This window comes from Rhagoletis zephyria, unplaced genomic scaffold, assembly GCF_001687245.7.
Source record: "Rhagoletis zephyria isolate East Lansing unplaced genomic scaffold, Rhagoletis_zephyria_1.1 Rzeph_scaffold_00194, whole genome shotgun sequence".
In the NCBI taxonomy this organism is placed as follows: domain Eukaryota; kingdom Metazoa; phylum Arthropoda; class Insecta; order Diptera; family Tephritidae; genus Rhagoletis; species Rhagoletis zephyria.
In genome coordinates this window covers 135,217-160,401 of record NW_016157278.1, presented here as the reverse complement: position 1 = coordinate 160,401, position 25,185 = coordinate 135,217, and positions in this window count along the sequence as shown.

The following is a 25,185-nucleotide window of genomic DNA, read 5'->3' as shown; positions in this document are numbered from 1 at the left end:
ATGTCGGAGACCACGAAGGTCCAGGGCGTACCACGACGGTTGCCGAATTTATGAAGAGATGGATTCCTCCATTCGGGTCGAATGAGCGTACAGGATGGCCGGATGTGGGAACTGACGCGCGGGCAACCCGCAGCGGACAAACGTACTGACCTGATTAATACACCTCTGACATAAAGTGACAAGCACTCACCAACGAAGGGGTGACAAGAAACTCAAAAAAGGATAGCGAAGTTAGTCTTCAAACTGCACAACGACCAAACGGACGGAAGAAATTTACAAGCGCTCTCAATAAATTGTTAACACGTAAACGAAGCAAAAAGTGTTTTATTAACTCGGGAGTAAAGCCATCCCACATAAATATCCGGACGTAGTGAGCTTCGATTTTAACCTTAAGCACATTAATCAGTTCTGGCCACTCCCAGGTGAGTGGCAGTCAAAAGCTTTGCAGTGCAGAATATAGAGGTCAAAGGGGAATATCTCAACTAAACCGTGATGTATTTTTTAAAGTCATAGTAAACCAAATAGCTGGATTATAATTTATTCTAAATGCAACATATACAATTTTCCGTATACTCTGTAATATTCTACCGCAATTTTGTAAGATAAACTAACAATTTATACATCGTTGCAATCACTGACATATCTTCTTTTAAAGACATATGAATAAATATGATGCCGTATTCAAAATTTTGAGTATGCAGATTGTTAGCTGGTATATTCATTTACGCAAAATATATAAATTTTTTATTTTGGCACTCCGTGTAATAAATAAAAATTTAATTAAGGGCCCTTAACGTGTCTTTTTTAAAATATAGTTAATCATTAGCTAAACTCAAAAACAGGAAAGTCTAAAATTTTTCAATAGCTAACAGTGGATGGTCTTGAACTAGTGATATTACCTTGTTAGTTTTCGTATATTTATTTGCTTAAAATAAAATATGATTCTGATTCTGATTCTGTAAAATTTTTCTTTAGGTAAATTTAACAGCTGAACAGTTTTAGATCCCGACACTTAACAAACTCCTGCCTATCGTGACTCGGCGCAAAAATTGAAAATACTGGTTCCGTACGTCATGCTTACTGCGCCCTCTTGCGGATGGGCGGGAATGGAGGGTAAAAACCGTTGGGATTATTATTGTTATTAATGATTTAACTAGAATTTAAAATAGATATTTTAACCGTCCTTAATATTATATTTTTATGACAGAAATTTATGTGCGCCATGTGTGTTCTGTCGTCTGCTGTAATTGCTTAAGAAGTAAACGTCTTGGCTGTTCACCATACCGGCAAGCTTCGATGCACACATAGAAGACATAAACCTAAAGGCAAAGTAATAAACAATTGAACTATACATTTATCTATCAGTTTACCATTCAATGCAATGAGGGAATCATTGTCGACTGCAGCCATGTGCTTAGTTGGCGAGAATAACTTGAAACAGAATCAGATAATCCAAATATCCACTTTTATAATCAATTTACTAATTATTTTGTTAGCATTGAGTGTATTTTTTATATAGTATATAAATACATAGGTAAAAACTTGAATGTTAGGGGGGCTGAAATTTTTAAGCTAGCATTTCTTGGTATTATATTTTAATATATAGGAAAAAGTTTGTAAACGCCTCAGATTGTATTTTAATTGTGAATTTTGCGTTGCCACACTTTCACTTCTTATTTTAATAATTAGGCGGTTTTGCAACATTCATCCCCCCGGTATAACGACCGTGGTAAGTTAATACCTTATAACGATGCAATGTCGCCGCTTGTCTCTCTCTTTTGGTGATATTAACCAGCCGGTGTGCGTATTATTTCGCTGCGTAGCTGACCATCCTTTCCTGCAAACATGTTCTCCACAATGCCCTTATCCACGAATAGCGAGGTATATTTGGATCAGCAATGACCACTACGTTACCCTTTTCAATCGGTTTCACCTTGTCGAACCATTTGGTTCTCCTAGTCAGTGTCTGCAACATCTCCATCACCCCCCTTTTCCAAAATTTATCTGCCAAATACTGAGAATGCCGCCAGGAGCGCCTTACAAATTGAAGAAAGTTGGCCTAGTGGTTTATGTCCAGAGAAACTTCCTGGCAGAAAATGGTTAAGAGTTAATGCTCCTTGTTCTGCGGTCTCTAGTTACAAGTATGTAAGTGGGCGACTACTCATAATACTTTCGATCTCGGCAAATAAGTTGTAAAATTTTTCGTAGTTAAGTTTTGTTTCTGGTGTCACCATACGGTATAGACCGTCTTTGAATGTTCTGATCATACGTTCCCAGGCGCCTCCAATATGAGGGCTTGCTGGGGGAATGAAAGTTCACTTCATTTCAGCGCTCGTAAATTGTTTTTTAAGATCGTGTAGATTAATTTGCTCAAAAGCTTCCCGCAATTCCTTTTCCCCTGCTACAATATTTGACCCGTTGTCAGTAAACACGTGTATAGATATTCCCCTTCGACTCATAAAAATTCTAATAGCCATTACACACGAATTCTCGTTTCTCTGAACGCCCCCTCAATGGTAACCAGGAATGGTCCGAACAGTCCATTGCAACAGTATTGACAATTGTGACGCACTGTGCGTAATGCACGACGCAAGCTTGGACATACCTATATTTGCGATGGTACCATTCAATAATCAGTTGTGTAACTATATGGTTCTTGGGTAATATTATCGGATTTTTGACTGCATCCTTTATTGGTGCATTCTCTAGGCGACCTCATCGACGTATAAGGTCGTTTTCGTCAATAAGTGGTGTTAGCTTTCATAAAACACTATTACTACGTTTATACGCATGTATTATTTGCAAATAAAAATTTGCCAAATTTAATTTTTTATTTTCAAATAACTTAATCACGCAAATAAGTATTGATTAATGGTACTATTTGCAAATAAGCGCAAGACGCCGCCATTCTTAGGTTTATTTTCTTTTTCGATGGTCATCTTATTGCCTTTTAATAATGAAGACTTTGCCGTATTTAAATTTATTTTCTTTTTCGATGGTCATATTATTGGCTTTTTATAATCAGGCAATATTAAATAAGAATCTTTCACCGTCTAGTAAACAGTGAGTTAGGTATTTGCAAATTATTTTTATTTGCAAATAGCTTACGTACAAACGTCATATTATAAGAATTTTTCACCGCCAAATAAACAGTGAGTTAGGTATTTGCAAATTATTTTTATTTGCAAATAGCTTACGTACAAACGTCATATTATAAGAATTTTTCACCGCCAAATAAACAGTGAGTTAGGTATTTGCAAATTATTTTTATTTGCAAATAGCTTACGTACAAACGTCATATTATAAGAATTTTTCACCGCCAAATAAACAGTGAGTTAGGTATTTGCAAATTATTTTTATTTGCAAATAGCTTACGTACAAACGTCATATTATAAGAATTTTTCACCGCCAAATAAACAGTGAGTTAGGTATTTGCAAATTATTTTTATTTGCAAATAGCTTACGTACAAACGTCATATTATAAGAATTTTTCACCGCCAAATAAACAGTGAGTTAGGTATTTGCAAATTATTTTTATTTGCAAATAGCTTACGTACAAACGTCATATTATAAGAATTTTTCACCGCCAAATAAACAGTGAGTTAGGTATTTGCAAATTATTTTTATACCCGAGCGAACTTCTGCACAAGGGTATTATAACTTTGTTCACATAACGGTTGTTTGTAACATTAAATAAGAATAAATCGGACAATAACCACGCGTACCTCCCATAGAACGGCAATTTTCAGAAATACGAAAACTGCGATATTTTAGTAACTACTGAAGATTATTCACTCAAACTTGACAATCATTTTTAGACGAAAAATAAGAATATTATAAGCTTTTGGAAAATGGGCGTAGCCACGCCCACTTACGGTTACATGTGTATATCTTGGTAACCGCTGCACCAATTTCTTCCAAACTTGAGAAAGTTGTGGGCCTTGGTACAGCATACCAAATAGCGGAAAATTTTTAAAATCGGACAATAACCACGCCCACATCCCATATAACGGTAACTTAGAGAAATACGAAATCTTCGATAAATCAGTAAATATTAAAGCTAATTTATTCAAAATTGCTGGCAACAATTCTTTACCAAAAAATACGTTTACGAAAAAATTTTGGAAAATGGGCGTGGCACCGCCCACTTTTGATCACATATAGGTATCTTGGTAACTGTTCTACCAATTTGTACCAAACTCGGTATGGTTATTGTGCTTGCCACATAAAAGCAAAACGTTGAAAATTATTGGAATCGAACTAAAATTACGGCCGATATTCATATAACGACAAAGTTCAGATATGCTTGAAACTTCAATATTTCGAAATTTAAGGACACTAATTTACTTAAAATCTATACACCCGGGCTTACCATGTAGCGGTAGCTTTCGGAAATTTGAAAAACATATATTTTAATACTTGCGCCGGGTATTAAATGCTAGGCTCCGCCCGAACTTAGACTTTCATACTTGTTATTTGCAAATAGCTTACGTATAAATGCTGTATATATTTTGGCAAATTGAATCCCGGGTCACCCTTAAGCAACTTAAAATCCTCAAAATATGCATCGGTCTGCGCGAGCCGATAAAGGTGGCATTGACTCCAGTATAGTTCCTGGGTGGTTAAGCTTTCAGATTCTACTTCCGAGCGGGTTAATCTTCGTATCCTGTATTTACATTTGTCTGCAAAACGTTTAACTTACGCCATAAATCTCTCAAGACGTTCCCATTTAGAAAAACGAGTTGGATCAATGAATGGTTGACTCTATATATGAGCCCCAATACACTCTACGTGTGGCTTTAAATCAGTATCGTGTCAATATCATAACTGTATTTAGGCCATTTTAGACGCGGCGAATGTAGAAACTCTGGCCCAGAGAAACAAGTACTGGTTGGGCTAAACTCTGTGGTACTCTTCCATTTCCTGGCAGCATATTCTACATATAATTTTTACGGGATGTAGCCCCAGAAGGATGGTTCCGTCCAGGAAACTTTGACTGCCATTCACCTGGGACTGGCCAGAGCGATTCTTGTGCGCACAGTTAAAATCGCAGCTCACAACGTCCGGATATTTATATCTACGTATCCTCTGGGTAGCAACCAAACACCCGTTTGGGAGCGAGCTAAAGTGAGAAGGCGTAAAACTTCGCGTGCGCTGGGTTTGGGTCCCGCCACGTTAAAACCCCGCCCAATGAAAAAGACAAACAGCCTCGGATGAGACCCACGGAGAAGACAAAGGCTGACATCACCGCCATCCAAAAAATGCGATGGACGGGGCAAGGAAAAGTAAGTGTGAAGCCTTGCGACGTCTACTACAGTTGCCACGTAAAGGAGCGCAAATTCAGTGTTGGATTCGTAGTAGGAAAGAGACTCCGTCCCCGAGTACTGGCGTTCACCCCGGTGGACGAACGTCTAGCTACAATCCGAAGCAAAGCGAGATTCTTCAACATCTCGCTCATCTGCGCCAACGCTCCGTCGGAAGAGAGGGACGAGGCATCCAAGAATCTCTTATATGAGCGCTTAGAACGTACATATGAGCGCTGCGCGCGACAAGATGTTAAAATCGTGCTCGGCGATTTGAATGCCAAGGTGGGTAAGGAAACGAACTTTGGCGCCACTGTCGGAAAATTCAGCCGCCACGATGAAACGTCTGATAACGGATTGAGGCTAATCACCTTTACCGGGGCCCGAAAAATGGTAATATGTAGTACTAGGCTCAGCATAGAAACCTCCACCAAGCTACGTGGCTGTCTCCAGAACGAAAAACGAGAAACCAAATCGACCCCGTTGTGATAGACGGAAGGCATGCTTCCAGCGTTTTAGATGTACGTACACTCCGAGGGCCAAACATCAACTCCGACCACCATCTTGTTGTAGCTTCTGTGCAGCAAAAAATTTACGCCCATCAATGCAAGGAAAGCTTAACCTCGAAAAGCTGAAATCACAACAGACGGCCAATTTATTCGCCACTCGACTCACACACCCTCTCTTTGAGAGCACTCTTCAACAATCCGACAGCGAGCAGTGGAACCACATTTTCCGATCAATAAGTACCGCCGCCGATGAAGTAGTTGGATTTGAGCGAGCCCGAAAGAACAACTGGTACGATGAGGAATGTCACGAAGCTGCAGAGAAAAAAGACGCTGCCTATAGGGCCACGCAGCGATCGGGCGCAACGCGAGAAATGAGGGACCGTTATAGGGAACTGAAGAAGGAAGCGAGAAGTATTTGCCGCAATAAGAAGGGAGAGGCCGAAATACGTGAGTGCGAAGAGCTTGAAATGATAGCCGACAGGAAAAACGCCCGAAAATTTTACCAGAGGGTTAGGCGGCTTACGGAAGGATTCACAACCAGGGCGAACTCCTGCAAGGACAACAATGGTGACCTAGTGACCGATGTCCAGAATGTACTTTAATTATAGAGGGTACACTTTTCCACCCTACTGAATGGTATCAGCGCTGAAATTAGTGGAAAAGACGAACCCGAGCACCCAGTCGATGACGATTGAGTCTATGTTCCACCGCCTGACTATGACGAGGTACGAATCGCGATAGCGCGCTTGAAAAACAACAAAGTTGCTGGAGCTGATAGCCTGACAGCTGAGCTATTACGGCACGGTGGCGAGGAGTTGATAAGGTGCATGCAGCAATTCGTATGCAGAATATGGTCAGATGAACGCATGCCGGACGACTGAAATTTAAGTGTGCTCTGCCCAATCCACAAGAAAGCGATCCCACCATTCGCGCTAACTACCGGATACAGCCTTCTAAGCATAGTTTATAAGGTATTATCGAGTGTATTGTGCGAAAGATTGAAGCCCACCGTCAACGAGCTGATTGGACCTTATCAGTGTGGCTTTAGGCCTGGAAAATCCACCATAGATCAGGTATTCACAATACGCCAAATCTTGGAAAAGACCCGCGAGAATAGGATCGACACACACCATCTATTTGTCGATTTCAAAGCCGCTTTCGACAGCACGAAGAGAAGTTGTCTTTATGCCGCGATGTCTGAATTTGGTATCCCCGCGAAACTAATACGGCTGTGTAAAATGACGTTGAGCAATACCACCAGCTGCATCAGAATAGGGAAGGACCTCTCCGAGCCGTTTAATACCAAACGAGGTTTCAGACAAGGTGACTCCCTCTCGTGTGATTTTTTTAATCGGACGTTGGAGAAGATAATAAGAGCCGCAGAACTGAGCCGCTCAGGCACAATACTCGGTGTATGCCGACGACATCTATATTATCGGTAAAAACAAGGCCTAGGTCTGTTCTGCCTTCTCGTGATTGGATAGAGGAGCAACACGAATGGGTCTGGTGGTGAACGAGGACAAAACGAAGTATCTCCTGTCATCACACAAACAGTCAGAGCATACGCGTCTTGGCACCCACGTCACTGTTGACAGTTACAAGTTTGAAAAAGTAGACGACTTCNACAAACAGTCAGAGCATACGCGTCTTGGCACCCACGTCACTGTTGACAGTTACGAGTTTGAAAAAGTAGACGTCTTCGTTTATTTGGGAACCAGCATTATCACCAATAACAATGTCAGCCTTGAAATCCAACGGAGAATCACTCTTGCCAACAAGTGCTACTTTGGGCTGAGTAGGCAATTGAGAAGTAAAGTCCTCTCTCGTCGTACAAAGATCACACTCTATAAGTCACTCATCATGCCTGTGGTGGTGTATGTCGCGGAGGCATGGACAATGACAACATCTGATGAAGCGGCTTTTGGAGTATTCGAGAGAAAGATACTGCGAAGGATTTACGGACCTTTACGCGTTGGTGATGACGAACATCGCAGACGATTTAACGATGAGCTGTATGAGCTTTACAACGATATAGACATAGGGCAGCGAATTAAAATTCAGCGGCTCCGCTGGCCTGGCCATGTCGTTCGAATGGACACCGATGCTCCAGCTCTGAAAGTATTCAACTCGGAACCCGCTGGTGGTAGCAGAGGAATAGGGAGGCCCCCACTGCGATGGAAAAACCAGGTGGAGAAGGACTTGGCTTCACTTGGCATTTCCAATTGGCGTTAGTTAGCACAGAAGACAAATGACTGGCGTGATGTTTTGGACTCGCTTAGGCGGTTACAGCGCCAATAAAGAAGAAGAAGTAGCTCCATTCTCTAACGTTTGTATGTTCCTGAATTTCATCGACTCTTAACATAACAAATTATTCGTGTGTCTGATTGCAGCCATGTAAGCACTGTTCTCGAACCAGTATAAAAATACGTGTTATGAATCTTGAAGTCATGACCCTTGGTGATTTCTATAGCAAGACAGGATCCCAGTACGATGGCGAGCTGAGATAGATGCGGGGAATTGAGAAAGGTCGCAAAGGTGCTACCTTAGTCCTGGAGCTAATATGAGCAACCTGAATTTCGTCTTTACATGTAATCCCGGAATAAGCCACCGCTGCAGTTGCCACCTCTCTAGCGTCCACGAATACGTGTAATTCTATCTTTCAATTATTGTTTGACATTTTACCGAAATAGCATCTGGGAACCTGAAATTGTTTGACCTCCTCGAAAAGAGATAACCACTGCTGCCACGCGTTCACATACTCTTCGGGACTTTGGTCATCACAGTCGTTACCACTTCGCCAAATGTCCTTTAGCAAAATTTTTAATCGGATAGTGTAGAATGATAATAATTCTAGAGGATCCTAGACTCACATGAGCAATCGCAGGATTTCTCTTTTAGTTAGCAGCTTTTGTATGCCTAAAATCTCTTTGCCTGCTTTAGTGAACCTTGTACTAAAGGTAAACACATCTACATTAATTCTCCACCATAATCCGAGTACCTTCTCTGGCTCTATAACTTCGTCGTTGGTTTTCAAGCGGTGAAAAAATCGGAACTTGAACCAGCATTTCCCAGGGCGCCAGCTACATGATTTGAATTAGTAAGCCATCCTCTAATAAGGAAGTTGCCTAGTTTGTGTACTTCAATAACGTCCATGACTAACTTGACAGACTCCTCTGCGGTTTCAACACTATCCAACATGTCATCTACGTAATGCCTTTCTGTTATTGACTTAGCAGCTCGTGGTAACTCGTCGGCATACTCCCTCGCATTCCTATTACGAACGTATTGCGCGTTTGAGGGTGAACAAGTAGCACCGAGTACCATAACCTGTAATACGTATGTGTTTGGTTCTCGACTCGAATCACAATTACGCCAAAGAAAACGCTGAGAATGCGGGTCCTAATCATGCACACTAATCCCGTGAAACATCTCTTATATATCACCACAAATGCCAATTTTTCCTATGCGAAAGTTGAACAGTACATCTATCAATGGTCGCAGTAGATCCGGTCCCTTCTCGAGGCAGCAGTTGAGAGACCTTCCCTGGTGCTCAGCTACTGCGTTCCATACCACTCGCGTCTTATTGTGCTTGCTTGGATTATTCACCGAAAATATGGGCAAATACCATTTACTTTTAAAATCTTGATAAATTTCGTTATCGCTGACCTTCCGGATGTATTGCTTTTGTTCCATACTATTTATTAGGACATTTACTCGATTTTTTAAATCGTCCTCTTAGTTCAACTTTTTTTCGAAACAGCCAAGGTTGCGGTCCCGTACACTGTCTACCCCAGACGAGTTGTTGTTTCAGCGGGTTCGTGACTTTTTCCCTCCCTCAACTTCAGTGGCATGGTCGCATACTTGTTGTTCACTAGCGTGGGCCGAAAATCCGCTTTTTTAGAATTTTGATTGGTAATAGCAAAAATATGGTTCATTATGCTCTAAAAATAATCTGTGTGAAAGATGACCATTTTGGTCAATATCTTAGGCTCGCCCAAGTCCACCAAAGTTCAAGTGATAAAAAAATTTTTTCTTACCTTGCTTCGATTCTCTGCAAAAAAGGTTCACAAACCACTTATGTAGGACTAATACTTTCGAAGACACTTGCAATTTTAGTTGAAGAAAGTATTAATTGATGTATTTATTAATTTTTATTTTTTGAGCAGATGGACTTGGGCGCGCCTAAGATATTGACCAAAAATTCTCATCTTTCACACAGATTGTTTTTAGAGCATAATGAACCATATTTTTGCTATTACCAATCAAAATTCTACAAGAGCGGATTTTCGGCCCGATAATGATTTGTGGCACCATGTCTTGGTAAGACACTACTGGCAGTCCCTTCAGATGTTTATACTTGTTGGACATCTCTGACATTACTATCGTGTGCGCAGGTATGTCAAGCTTCTTGACAGTGCGAACATCCCTCAGCGTAAACATCTTGTTCTTTCCCTTTGCTGACACTTGCAGGTTGATAAGCTCAGAGTCGTTTTCTACTCTAATGGATCCTTCAGTTCAGCGAAGACGCAGCTTACGTACTTCGCCTTTAAGTTGCAACATTTTCATAGCTTCGTGTTCATTAATGGTTTGCCCGTCAAATAACGGCAAACGTCAACGGCGACGTTCTGGCTATGGATTGTGATTCGTACAACCCTATACAATATTTTTGATGTATTTTGTACATGCAAGACAAGCAGATTTACTTCGCCCTCTGACTTTTATTCATTACCTCTAGTTTGTGTAAACTAGGGTGATGTTTTGCTGTGCAGCTGTTAACACCATATTCATTACGCTCCTTGCAAAATTTGGGGTTGTGCTTTTTTAGGCAAGAGCGACACAACTCCATGCGATTAAAAATATTCCACTTGTCATTATATTCCATTGCTTTGAATTTATCGCAATACGCAGTAAAAGGATTTTCACTACATGCTGAACATTTGCGTGCTTCGCTGTTCTTAGTATAATGTCCTCTGTCCTCTTCCTCATGGAACCCAAGACGATATGTTCGACGTACTTCTTGCTGTTGGTTCATGCTTGTTGGTTTTGTCATGATGGTACTTGCTGCATACGCTAAATCGTATAGCCAAATGCTAAAGTCGGACAATTTTCCCCAGCAATATATCTGCAATGAACTGCCAAATTTAAGCTATATCTAGCCAGTAACTTAGAAATTAATTCTAGTAAAAGCATTGGGTTATTTAAGTATGCCGTTAGGCCCGCCGCTTGCATTGCTGAAACTAAGTTTCTCACCTCCATTGAAAACGGGGTCAATGTCTCTAGTTTATTTGCATTCACCAATGGTGATGAGCGCATTTTTTCCAAAAGGCTATTAATTATGAATACCTATCGAAAATCATGCGCGACGTGGCAATAGCTTCCGGTACTAGGTCAGGTAACAACAGTTGACTGCTTACATATTCGAGAGCCTAAAAGGTGCACGTTGTATCCAAAGCATATTCACATCGTTACTAAAACCACAAATCCGCGTTGAGCTTTACTAATGAAGATTTTCCACTCCTCTGACCTACCCCTGAACGTTGGCAGCTCCTTAGGAATGGCATATCTAGCTTGTATCTATTCAGCACGCAGAGGTATCCCCGAAGATTTATAACCCTGGTATGAATTATCATAACACTTATAACCGCTAGGACCACTGTTGTCACCACAGCGACCCCCATCGCTGTGTACTTACTTATGTTGATCACCTGTGCGAGCGGTGATACATGTTGTTTCAAATGTGGAATATACAACGTTGTTGGAAAAAGAAAATGTTGAAGTGTCACGCTGGTTTTGTACGACTTCTTTCATACAACTGCTTGTGGTGCAAGCGGTGTTGTTAAATGTACGAAAACTTGCTACGCCATTGACGAATGTCACACGAGAAGCTTCTGTGACATTAGATGCTGCAACTTGTTGCTTACTGAGGATGCCATTTTTTCTTGCTATGTAACGTAGATTAGCTTGTCTCTCCTCTTCCAGACGCTGTTGTTTCAAATGTGGAATATACAACGTTGTTGGAAAAAGGAAATGATGAAGTGTTACGCTGGTATTATATAACTCCTTTCATACAACTGCTTGTGTTGCAAGCGATGCTGTTAAACGTACGAAAACTTGCTGCGCCATTCACGTTTGTCACATGAGAAGCGTCTGTGATATTAGATGCTGCAACTTGCTGCTTACTGAGGATGTCATACTTTCTTGCAATGTAGCGTAGATTCGTTTGTCTTTCCTCTTCCAGACGCTGCAGCTCCAAATTCATATCAAATTTGCTATTCATCTTCGAAGAGTCAGTTAGTGTATACTCCATGTTGTCCATCGGCTGTGTAAATTGTAGTTGGATTTGTCGTCAGCATTGGTGGTTCCATATTTACGACCGTGCTACTTTGTGTACATTGGTTGCAGACCCAGGAGGCATTTTCTATGCCGTCTGAGACACCTGCCCACTGAAAGTGAAACCACTTTTCACAATCACCACACTGAATCATCTTGCCCTCTTCGGATTCTTTGCACACTCCGCAATCCACCTCAGCTTCTGAAAAAACGCTCATTGTAAATTTTTGCGCCACAATTTTTTTAAAGAAATGTAGGCCCACCACTTTTAAGAGCACCTACCTTCTAAGAATTAAACGCTAGTTTCCAGTCGACAGTAGCTTTAAAATACTATTTATTAAAGAGAGCAATATTAACAAACAATTCAATATTTTTCTTACTTTGGCTTTCCGATACAGTAAATAAAGTAAAACAGGCAAAGAAAATGTTAGTTAAATTCAATTTCAGCTATCGCCGCGCTGGTGTACATACACGCCCAAGGTTGTATTTTAATTGTCAATTTTGTGTTGCTACACTTTAACTTCTCATTTTAATAATGTTGGGAAAACTGCGGTAACGCGAAGCGAACAACAAGAAAATGTCAGAATGTTCGAGGAATGACGTAGAATATTCGACAGCAAGAAACGTCAAGTGGATGAATACTGCGAACAGCGAGAGAATGAGAGAATGTGTGATAGACCGCTGAACGTTCTAGAGTTGCCATGAGTGCGAGCGCAGGTATATAAGGCCCCTGCTACAGCAAGCTTACATGTCAGTCATTTCCGAATCAGCAAGCTACAAGAAAGTTGCGAAACAGAAACAAATTGCGTTAGCAATGTTAGCAATTGTTTAACTGCTTTTCGAAACAGACAAGTCTGTGCATGGCGGATTCAGAATTGTTCTAAATTTTAAAGTTTCATGCTTTCTTTCACGAGCTTCTCGAGAGCAGTGTTGCCACAAAAATATTACGAAATTCCTCAAAAACAAATGGAAAATCCTCAAAATTCGAACAACTTACTCAAAATTTTCTTATTACAGAAATGAGTATTGTGTACTACATACTATTTACAGATACTTAGTATACAAATTAATTATATTCTCCAATAAATTTGGTACTTTAAAAATTCTATTTTACCAGGTCGGATCTCGTGGTAATTTTCCAATATAATTAGCAAACCCTTTTCTGTGTTCGTTGTATCTTTTCTCTTATATTCTCAAACCAATAGTTCTTACGTATTTGGTCGTAGCATTTTTCAACGCCTAGGTGGCCGATTTTTTCATGTATCAGGCGAATTACGTTTTCTTGCACCTCACTCGGGACGCACAACAAAAGATTAGACCCCGGATTTTTTCTAAAGACTAAACCGTCCTCTAGTGTATACTTTTGAAATTCCTCTTTTTTTAACTTATTCATTAAGTCCCTAAGTTTTCCGTCCCGATTTTGGGCGACTTGAATATGAAAATCCATATCGTTTGGGTCAACGGCCGCGATTAAGTCTAATTTGCAAAATTCCGCATCCCCACCCTTTCTTGAAATTTCCTGAGGTCCACAACAATTTAATTCGGGCTTCAGAATAGTCATAACATTTTGACGATTGGTTGTTCACAAATTTGCATGTCACTTACATCGGGTTTATGGTCGTAGGGCTTGACCCGTTGCGCATCCTGCTTTTCCCTTTCAGACAGTGGGCGCCGGCTTTAAGCGTCAACATATCCTAATGATACAACACTTCTATGTTGAAGAGTAATTAAAGTTTTCCAACTCTAATGCCCATCTTGCGATCCGAGGGTTAATTTGTTTTTTCCTACTGTTAACGTAAGTGAGTTGCAGTCAGTAATGATTTTGAATGGAATGCCCTCTAAATAAAAACTGCGTATATAATTGAAAGTGTCTCGGGTTCAAAACTATGATACCGCGAATCGCCTGCTGTGGTCGACCTCGAAAAGTAAGCGACCGGGTGAAGCCTACCATCGTCCTGTCTTTGCATCAGGATTGAATCAAATCCATAGCTACTAGCATCCCAATGAAGCTCTGTTTCCCTTTTGCGATCATATATTGCCAATATAGGGGCCGAGGTTAATGCAGTCTTAAGTTCAGTGAAAAGCCTACACTCGTCAGAGAAGGAAAAACTTGTTTCTTTCCGTAACAGAGCCAGCAGTGGCTTTGCAGTTCTCGAGAAGGCCGGCACGAACTTGCGGAATTGGGAGAAAAACCCTAAACACGAGCGAAGTTATTTTTGGTTCTTAGGGATCGTGTATCGAGCAATTGTGCGAATGTGTGAGTCACATGGTTGTATTCCAAGGGGCTGACCAGGTAACCTAAGTATTCAATTTCTTGATAGCCAAATTTGCACTTTTTCAGTTTAAAGTCTAACTGTTTTTCGTAAGCTCTTTGCGCATTCGACATGGGTTTCAAAGTCTGAGGAAGCTACCAATATGCCATCTATATAAACTATTATTTTTTTCTCGTCTATCAAGTCTCGAAAAATGTTGTAGACATCCCTCTGAAAGTTAGCAGGGGCATTTTTCAAGCCGAAAGGCATTCTTAAATATTTTTTTTAAGGTTTTCTTTTTACGTTTATTGGAGACAAATAATATTTCTTAATGACATTTCTAATGCTTTCGTAGCTGGCCGTATCTAGCCTACCGCATATATCTAAGTCTGACTGAAGGATTGTTTCATCAATGGCACATATTTCGCTTATAACTTTATCGCTATTGCTGTTAGTATAAACCTTATCATTTGTATATATTTTCCCAACCCAGTCACTAGAACCCATATTTACCAGAATCGAATCAGAGACCACAGAGTTTGAGTGTTGTTCAGTGCTTTTTAATTCATTTCTGCACCGTACATCAATAGTTTTATTTCATTTTAACAAAAATTCATTATTTGATTTTAGTGTATTCCGTTTCAATTGAATTAAGTGTATATTAAATTTACGCATTGAATCTCGTCCCAGGATAATCGGATGTGCCAATGCCTCATCCGGTACTACCATTAAATCGATTCAATTAATTTTACCTCGGAATTTCACCACACATGGGTAAGTCCCATACGAAAGGAGTCGGCTTTTACCTACTCCAAAAAATTTGGTTGGCAGTGCGTCGTGTGGTAGTGGACGAGTTGGCGGTACTCTTGAGCGTTGGACCAAACTAATCGGACTACCGGAGTCAAAAAGAGACATAATATTTGCTTTGCCTCCAATAGGTCATCCTTTATTAAAGAGTCAGGTGATACCGATGCAATGCACCCGAGTTGGTTCCGTTTATTCGGGCAATCCTTGTGTCTATGGCCCATCTGATGGCAGCTGAAGCAGGAGCCTGGTGGTCGCAGCGGGTTGGGGCACGAGCTTTGGTAGTGCCCGAATCTGGAGCAATTGAAGCATCTTACGGTTGATAAATCNGCAGCGGGTTGGGGCACGAGCTTTGGTAGTGCCCGAATCTGGTGCAATTGAAGCATCTCTTATCTTGATAAATCTGTCGTTGGAGCGGCGGTAGGCGTAGTTGTTATTTTCGGCTTGGGGTATATAAGTCCGGCTGCCTGCCTCAGTGCCGCTGTTTTCAAGCGCCGATGTTCGTAGCGGTCCAAACGGTGGATTAAGTCCTCGATTGTAGTTGCGCCATACATGACACTTATGTTGTTGCTAGCGTCTGGTATGCCGTCAATAATGATGTCTGCCAACTCTTCTTCGGCGATGTCGGCTTTGGAGGCAATCGATTGCATAGCTAATACATGTCTTAGTTGGCTTCAGTTGACGGAGACGCAGCTGACGGTAAATTTCTTGCCGTGTAATTGTGCGGAGGACATCTTCCATAGTGATGCCCTTAGAGAACTAATTTCCACTTGCCCCAGATTGTTAACGAATTCGTTTGCTGTTCCAGTTAGACTGCGTCTCAATGCCAAACATTTGTCTTGTTCGCTGTAACAGCTCACCACCACGTAGTCTTTAAATTGCATAAGCCATTTGTTAATGCAATAGTGACCGTCTCCGCTGAATTTCGGTACGGCAGCTTCCAACTCGTCGAAGTGAATTCTTCTATACCCTGTGGAGCTTACGTGTTCCCGCAGTTCGGCTAACTCGCGGCGCATTTTCAGTATTTTCAATTCACTCTCCATCTGGCTAATTTCCCGACCCCGATCATCTGTATTCTTTGGGGCTGGTGCACTGGTAGCCGAGGTGATTGTGGCGTCATGTTAACATTTGCTGTCGTCGGTTGGAGTTGGCGTTAGTGTTTGGGAACTTGCAGTGGTGGCCTTAGGTGATTCAAACTTCGCGGATTGCATATCTTTACCATCTAACTCGTTGGTGGTTGTTTAAGCGCCAGTTGTGGGTGCTACGGCGACAGCGGTCTTAACCATAGGAATAGGTGTTTTGCCTGTGGCGTATTCCGAGGGTGCGGCAGTATCTACAGTGGGTGCACTTTGGACCGAGGTGGCAGCGGTGTCGGATTTGGTGTTAGCGGCGGTTATAGTGGTTTCGACAGCGGATTCAGCAATTGTACTTTGGGCAGAGGTGGGAGAAGTGACGGCAGTGGCAGCGGTGGTGTCGGATATGGTGGTACCGGCGGTGTTTTCTTCCTTATCTTCTGATTCTGTTGTGGACGGATTAATGTTAAACCCCAAGTCTCCTTCCGGCATAGTGAACGTTGTAATGTTATTATACAGCGTGCTCAATCGCTGCATTGAGGCGTCGGGCTCAAATTGGACACCGGTAGCTCTCAGTGTACTCTGAAGTACTTCGCGTGTTAAGCGTCTACGCATATTTACCTCTTTAATTGGCTGTTCGGGCGAAATAATGGCTCAGAAAGGTTTTGGGGAATTCGTACCACACCTGAGCTTTTAAAATTCTATTTTATCAGGTCGGATCTCGTGGTAATTTTCCGATATAATTACCAAACCCTTTTCTGTGTTCTGCTGTCTTTTATTGGCATCGTCAAAATGGCCGAGTCTGACTTGCAGACCGTTCCATCTGTAATTTTTCCATCTTGTCCTAATACTATACATTGAACATACTCAATTAACAGGGTATTCGTATAACTTAGAATTAAAAATTTCGAAACCCGGTTGCCTTACAGTACATTTTTTCTTGAAGCTCAAACAAAGTATCATCTTTATTTTTTAGGTTGTATATAGTTAATATTGCTGCAACTATATCAGGGGCTCTATTCTGTAACTGTGAGAAAATGTAGTGTACACCGAGTGCAAAACTCACAACCAAAAACTCACCGACTAAAATTCCGTGCGTTTTTCGGAAGAGAAGTGGACATAGTTTTGACAGTTAAAACTCATTCTCACACATGCTGAATCGCAAAATGAGGAAGTGCACACAATTTTGACAGCTAAAACTCATTCTCACTCTTCCTGAATCGCAAAATGAAGAGTGCACACAATTTTCAGTGTACACTTGAAAACTCACAGTTACAGAATAGAGCTCCAGTGCTAAATCTGGTCCTCAAGTTAGTCCTACACATTTTTAAACTACTAAATATACGTTATATTGAAGCATTAGAAAAGGGTTATATTAGTGATGCAGGTATCATTTTTTTATTTGGGAAACTTTTGAATATTTAACAGCAAATGCATATGCTCTTAAAAGCGAAAAACACCACCCAAGCGGCTTGACAAACCAAGCGAAATATCACTTTTCTTAAAGCTATTTATGTTGTGTATGGGGTGTTTGAAGGTTTGACAAGCCATTTGCGGAAAATGTGAACAAAAATTAAAATTTTTTGATTACCAAGTTGACGTTTGATCAAACCGCTTACGTTGTGTATGATAAAATCGCCTCATTCGCAACGGAATTTTCACAGTAGCACCGAATGATATAACCTGTAATACTTGTTTGTTTGGATCTCGACTCGAATCACAATTACCCCAGTACACCCCAGAGAGGTTTTTGCTGCAGCGGGTTCGTGATTTTTTCCCTCCCTCAACTTCAGTGGCATGGCCACATGCTTGTTGTTCACCTTCTACTTGTTGGACATCTCTGACATTAATATCGTTTGCGCAGGTAAGTCAAGCTTCTTGACAGTGTGAACATCCCTCAGCGTAAGCATCTTGTTCTTTCCCTTTGCTGACACTTGCATGTTGATAAGCTGATAGTAGTTTTCTACTCTAATGGGCCCATCAGTTCAGCGAAGACGCAGCAGACGAACTTCGCCTTTAAGTTGCAAAATTTTCCTAACTTCGTGTTCATTAATGGTTTGCCCGTCAAATAACGCAAACACGTCAACGGCGGCGTGCTGGCTATGGATTGTGATTCGTACAGCCCTATAAAACATTTTTGATGTATTTTGTATATGCATGACAAGCAGATTTACTTCGCCCTCTGACTTTTATTCATTACCTCCAGGTTGTGTAAACTAGGGTGATGTTTTGCTGTGCAGCTGTTAACACCAGATTCATTACGCTCCTTGCAAAATTTGGGGTTTTGCTTCTTTAGGCACGAGCGACATAACGATTAATAATATTTCACTTGTCATTATACTCCATTGCTTTGAATTTATCGCAATACGCTGTAAAAGGATTTTCACCACATCCTGAACATTTGCGTGCTTCGCTATTCTTAGTATAATGTCTTCCGTCCTCTTCCTCATGGAACTTAACACGATATGTTCGACGTACTTCCTGCTGTTGGTTCACGCTTGTTGGTTTTGTCATGATGATACTTGCTGCATGCGCTAAATCGTATAGCCAAATGCCGAAGTCCGACAAATTTTCCCCAGGAATATGTCTGCAATGAACTGCCCAATCTAAGCTATATACAGCCAGTAGCTTAGAAATTAATTCTTGTAAAAACATTGGGTTATTTAAGTGTGCCGGTAGTCCCGCCGCTTGCATTGTTGAAACTAAGTTTTTCACCTCCATTGAAAATGAGATCAATGTCTCTAGTTTATTTGCCAAAAGGCTATTAACTATGAATTCAGGTCTACCGAAAACCATGCGCAACGTGGCAATAACTTCCGGTAGCAGGTCAGGTAACAACAGTTGAGAGAGCCGTACGCTTTAGTGCACGTTGTAACCTAAGCATATTCTCATCGTTACTAAAACCACAAATCCGCGTTGAGCTTTCATAACTACTAATGAAGATTGGCCACTCCTCTGACTTACCACGGAACGTTGGTTGCTCCTTAGGAATGGCATGTCTAGTTTGTATCTGTTCAGCTCGCAGAATTATCATAACAATTATAGCCGCTAGGACCGCTGTTATTACCAAATTGACCCCCATCGCCGTGCACTTGCCTATGTTGATCACCTGTGCGAGCGGTGATACCTACCTATTGTTTCAAATGTGGAATGTACGTTGTTGGAAAAAGGAAATGTTGAAGTGTCACGCTGGTTTTGTATGACTGCTTTCATAAACGTGCAAAAACTTGCTACGCCATTCACGTCAGTCACACGAGAAGCTTCTATGTCAATAGATGCTGCAACTTGTTGCTTACTGAGGATGTCATACTTTCTAGCTATGTAACGTAGATTTGCTTGCCTTTCCTCTTCCCGACGCTGCACCTCCAAATTCGTATCAAATTTGCTATTCATCTCCGAAAAATCAGTAAGACACGGTGCACATTAGAGCGATACAATATGCGATGCGATATGCGATACGATACGGGATGCGATATAAAATGCGCGCAGTGCACACTAGAGCGATGCGATACGCGATGCGACATGCGATGCGACAAGCGATACCATTTGCGATATGAAATGCCATGCTTATTGCAAAAAATACCGCGCAATACTAATCTCACATCGTTCAGCAAACCGTGTAGCACATGCGATACGCATGCAATATTATATCGCAGCGGTGTCGTTGTCGTGCAAGTGTGCTCAGTTTTCATCGCCGCCTACCAATTTCCACGTTCTCAGCATGTCGATGTCGCATCCATATCGTATCGCATATCGCATCGCGTATCGTATCGCTCTAATGTGAACTGTGCCTTAGTGTATACTCCGTGTTGTCCATCGGCTGTGTAAATTGTAGTTGGATTCGTTGCTGTTGTTGTAGTGGGATTTGTCGTCAGCGTTGGTGGTTCCATATGCTATTTTGTGTACATTCGTTGCAGGCCCAGGAGGTATTTTCAATGCCTACTGAGACGCCTGCGCAATGAAAGTGAAACACTTGTCACCATCTTGCCCTCTTCGAGTTCCTTGCACATTCCGTAATCCACTTCAGCTTTTGAACGAACGGTGATTATACATTTTTGCACCCCAATTTTTTTTAAAGAAATGTTGGTCCACCAACTTTGTAGAGCACCTGCCTTCTAAGAATTAAATGCTAGTTTTCAGTTGACTATTTATTAAAGGGAGCAATATTAACAAACAATTCAATATTTCTTACTTTGGTTTTCCGATGCAATTGCATTCGCAATAATCAATGCGGAGGGTTTGCGAATGCGAATGTTGTGCAAGTGCACCGATAGAACGTATATATGGCAAACAAATGATAAACAAAAAATTTTCAGGTAAAAGTGTCACCGTTTTTGAAATATTTACATTTTTTTGAATTTAAAAAAATTGTTCCTTTTCATGTATTTTCTTTAACTGCATCTACAAACCAGGCTATACTTAGTAAATTTTTTATGTAAAATACTTCCAGATAGTTCCTTCTCCATACTCCAATGCAATGTAGTTAAAATATATTAAGGAACGATCATAAAATTAGGACTATTTTGGGATTTTTAACTTTTTGATATTTTCTTCCCCAATTTTGACTATCTCTGATGAAAAAAAATGTACTGAGCTATAACTTTACATTACATAAAAAAAATTGCTCATTTAATAAAGATTTCGGAAAGGTGGCACTCTTACTGTTTCGAACATAAGTAACATAAAATAATGTCAGGAGCAGGTAATAATGTACCTTTGTACTATTTAGCATGTCATTGGTCGGTAACAAGAGCAACTTAAATTTAAATCTATTAAATACAGTCTAGCGTGTCTCAGTCCTTTGCCCACAAAAGCGGCTATAACTTTTTTTTTCTATTCGAAACAGTAAGAGTGGCACCTTTCTGAAATCTTTATTAAATGAGGAATTTTTTTATGTAATGTAAAGTTATAGCTAAGTACATTTTTTTTCACCAGAGATAGTCAAAGTTGGGGAAGAAAATATCAAAAACTTAAAAATCCCAAAATAGTCCTAATTTTATGATGGTTCCTTAATATATTTTAACTACATTGCATTGGAGTATGGAGAAGCAACTATCTGGGAGTATTTTACATAAAAAATTTACTAGGTGTAGCCTGGTTTGTAGATGCAGTTAAAGAAAATACATGAAAAGGCACGAATTTTTAGAATTCAAGAAAATGTAAATATTTCAAAAACGGTGAAACTTTTACCTGAAAATTTTTTGNAGCAACTATCTGGGAGTATTTTACATAAAAAATTTACTAGGTGTAGCCTGGTTTGTAGATGCAGTTAAAGAAAATACATGAAAAGGCACGAATTTTTAGAATTCAAGAAAATGTAAATATTTCAAAAACGGTGAAACTTTTACCTGAAAATTTTTTGTTTAACAGAGAGACCACCCCGCTCCCCCCGAAATAAATTTAAATCAACCGAAAAACTTCGGCGGTAAAGACGCTTCCGCCGCAATCATGAGCCATTCCATATACCTTTGTGAGTTTTAATTTTGACAGCGGTTAACCGACGACCGTCGGTTGCAATTCTGGGAACCTTTAGCAAAATAAATGCATTGAGTTTTTTCAATATTAAAAGATAGATTCAAGTCTAGACACCTGGAAAAGAACTAATTTTTTTACTTGCCAAATTATTCTTCGCCTCATCAAAGGTCTCCGCATACGAGAGGATTAGAAAATCATCATCGTATTGAAAAATAGACGTCTTTCCATTTTCCAGGTCATGTAAGAATTTACAATAGATATTAAAAATTAGCGGAATCAGGACACTACCTTGTGGAATGCCGCCACTAATTTCAATAGATTCATTACCCAAACGTAATATTCTTTTGGAAACAAAATTTTACATCCATGTCGAGAGGTCATAGCGAACATTACGAGACATTAAAATATTCCGAAGCTTTGACAAGTCAACACAATCATATGCTTTACTAATATCTAAAGAGCACATAGCGACTTAAGAGACTCCACCAGGGGAGTCATTTCATTCAGACACATGCCAACTGATTTATTTTTCTGATAGGCAAAATACCGAAGAAGCAAAACGGAATTCCTTTTTGCAAAATCAAACAGACGGTTCTTGACCATTAAATTTATAATTTTAACAGATACTGAAATTAAGGAAATCGGGCGAAAATTTTGTATACAAGTAGGGTCTTGACTTTTTTTTACAATTTTGATAAATCTCCAAGAATTTAATACTGCGTTAGATTGCTATCATTTAGTCATGGCAGCCAAAACCTGTTGCCTTAGATTTGCTGTTAAAAGCCAATAGCAGTTCATCCAAAGTGAAAGGTGTCTTAGATAAACTGACTGCAGGCAACGGAGCAAAAAATATATTTGAATTAACTCGTCCTTTTAAAAATCTTAGATAGACCAAATTGCGTGACGAGTCCCATTCTCACAGCCAAGACTTAGGTTTTCTAGCTCCCCTAATTTCATTAATACCTTTCCAGATTTCCTTAGTATTTGGGACGTTGCTGAATTCATCTAAATGATTTTTTTAACTCTCCCGTTTAGCCTTTTTAACCATATCTTTCCACAAGAAGAGAGCATCTTCAAAAGCTTGAATATTGTTGAGGTTACATAATCTATTTGCTTTCTGTCTAGCTGCTTGCATCCTCCGGAAGCATGCAGTAAGCTCATCCGTCGACCATTATTTGGGAGTTCTATTTGACGAACATTTGTAGGTGACAGCCCTGATATTGTTTTTAAACGTTTTTTCAATTTTTGGGAAATCAGAAGTTAATTCAGCACTTCTGCCATTTTGATTCTGAGCTGATCCTTGATTTCGATAAAAGGTAAAACTTTTGTTATTTAAATAAGGGCTATTCGCGATTCGGTGCATAAGAGCTGACAAATTTATGCAATTGCAGAAATATGCCATGGATCGTGAGCGACCTTTATTAAACTGTCATGGTAAAACTTTTGCAAAACAATTTCACAGCTGATTTAAAAGTGGTTGCTAATAAAAATTTATAAACAATGCCAAAAAAGAGTGAAAAAAACCAAATTATTGATTTTTTAATAAATGAAACTAGTCAGGAAATTGTTAGCAATGCGGGTATGGTATAAACATGTATATTTTTAAATTTTTTCATCACTGAACATTTTTGTACAGAAATGGAAACTGGAGATGACGCGATTGAAGAAATTTTAGATGAGCTGGATGAAAATCTATACATTGTGATGATGTGCCCTAGAGGAATCCCGAACACTATTCCTAAGTCTGATAAGTGGCGTAATAACATTTTAACTATGTTGGACGAGAATAGATTTCGGCAAATGTTAAGAGTCGGTAGACAGGAATTTTCAATGCTGGTGGATTTAATTAAAAATGACGAAGAGTTTAACAAGCCACATTCTTCTAAACAATTTTCGATTGAACTGCAACTAGCGATTGTGCTTTTTCGTTTAGGTTCGTCAGGGGAAAGTGCAGCATTTAGAAAAATTGGGACCTTATTCGGAATAGGGGATGGAGGAACTATATCGAAAATTACCAAGAGAATTTTCAAAACGTTTTTGAATTTACAAACGCAATATATTTGTTGGCCTGATAAGAGTGAGCGTTTACAAATTGTCTCAGCTACCTTTGATGAGCTACCGTATTGCATTGGATATATTGACGGTACGGAAATTAAGCTAGCAGAATCGCCAATTGAAGATCATACGTCATATTTTTCGCGCAATCATATATATTCCCTAAAAGCACAAGTTGTTTGCGATTACACTTTAAAGATTAGACATGTTGTAGTTGGGCATCCTGGTAGCTGGCACGATGCTCGAATATATCGAAACTCCTCGCTTTTCAAAAGAAAGGAACGATACTTTTCGTCACAACAATGGATAGCAGGAGATTCAGCGTATCCAATATCTGAAACTTTAATTACTCCATATAGAAGCAATGCTAGGCAGCTCGACAGAAACCATCGCATTGCTTTTAACTTGCGTCACAGCAAGTATCGCGTAAGAGTTGAGCATTGTTTTGGTGTCCTTAAAGAAAGATTTGGTAGCCTTAAACAGTTAAGAATGCGCCTAGCCAACAAAAACAATCATAAACTATGCTGCGATTGGTTTCTTGTCTGCTGCGTTCTGCATAATATTTTAATTAATGATAAGGAAAGCTACTTGATATCCACTTTTGATCAAAATTCAGCAGAATTTTGTGAAAATGTGGATGACGCTTCAACAAACATTGGTGGAGAGATGAAAAGAGAAGCCATATATTCACTTATGTGTAATTAAAAAGTACATTTATTCAAACAAAAATCTCGAAATTCATTTTGTACATTTATGTATGTATATAAAAAAGAAAAAAAACCGAATGAAAAAACTGAGGTTCAATACACATAAAAGACATAAATGCTTGTTGGTGCTATGTAAATATATCTGTGTTCGTATGAAAAAGTAGCTTATGTCGGGAAGCTGGCTATAGTATAATGCGGCATTCTCTTTATTCTTTAAAAAACAAGGAATTTTTCGACGAGAATTAATAAGAGTATTGACTTGCTAGCATTGAAACTATTTCTTGCACGTTTATTTGCCAAAAGCTCTTCAACGGCTCGGCGCCAGTGAGTCATTCGCAATCATATGCTACGAATGCTGTCTTATACTATAGCCAGCCTTTCGATATAAACTACTATTCCATACGAACAGATATGTACATTCATGTGCTTATATACATGTATATGTATACTTATGTACATTAGTCCAAAAACATTTATTGTGTACTCGCATGTTTATACTTCATTTCAATTTCAAACATTTTTATGCGCTCATCCTTTTCTAATTCAAGTTTTTTCATTTTTAACTCCTCTTCGATTTGGTGAGCCTTCAAATCCATCTCGCGGTTTTTAAATTCTATTTCTGCTTTCAACTGATCTTCTTTTAGTTTTGTTTCTCTCTCGTGAATTTCTATTTCCTT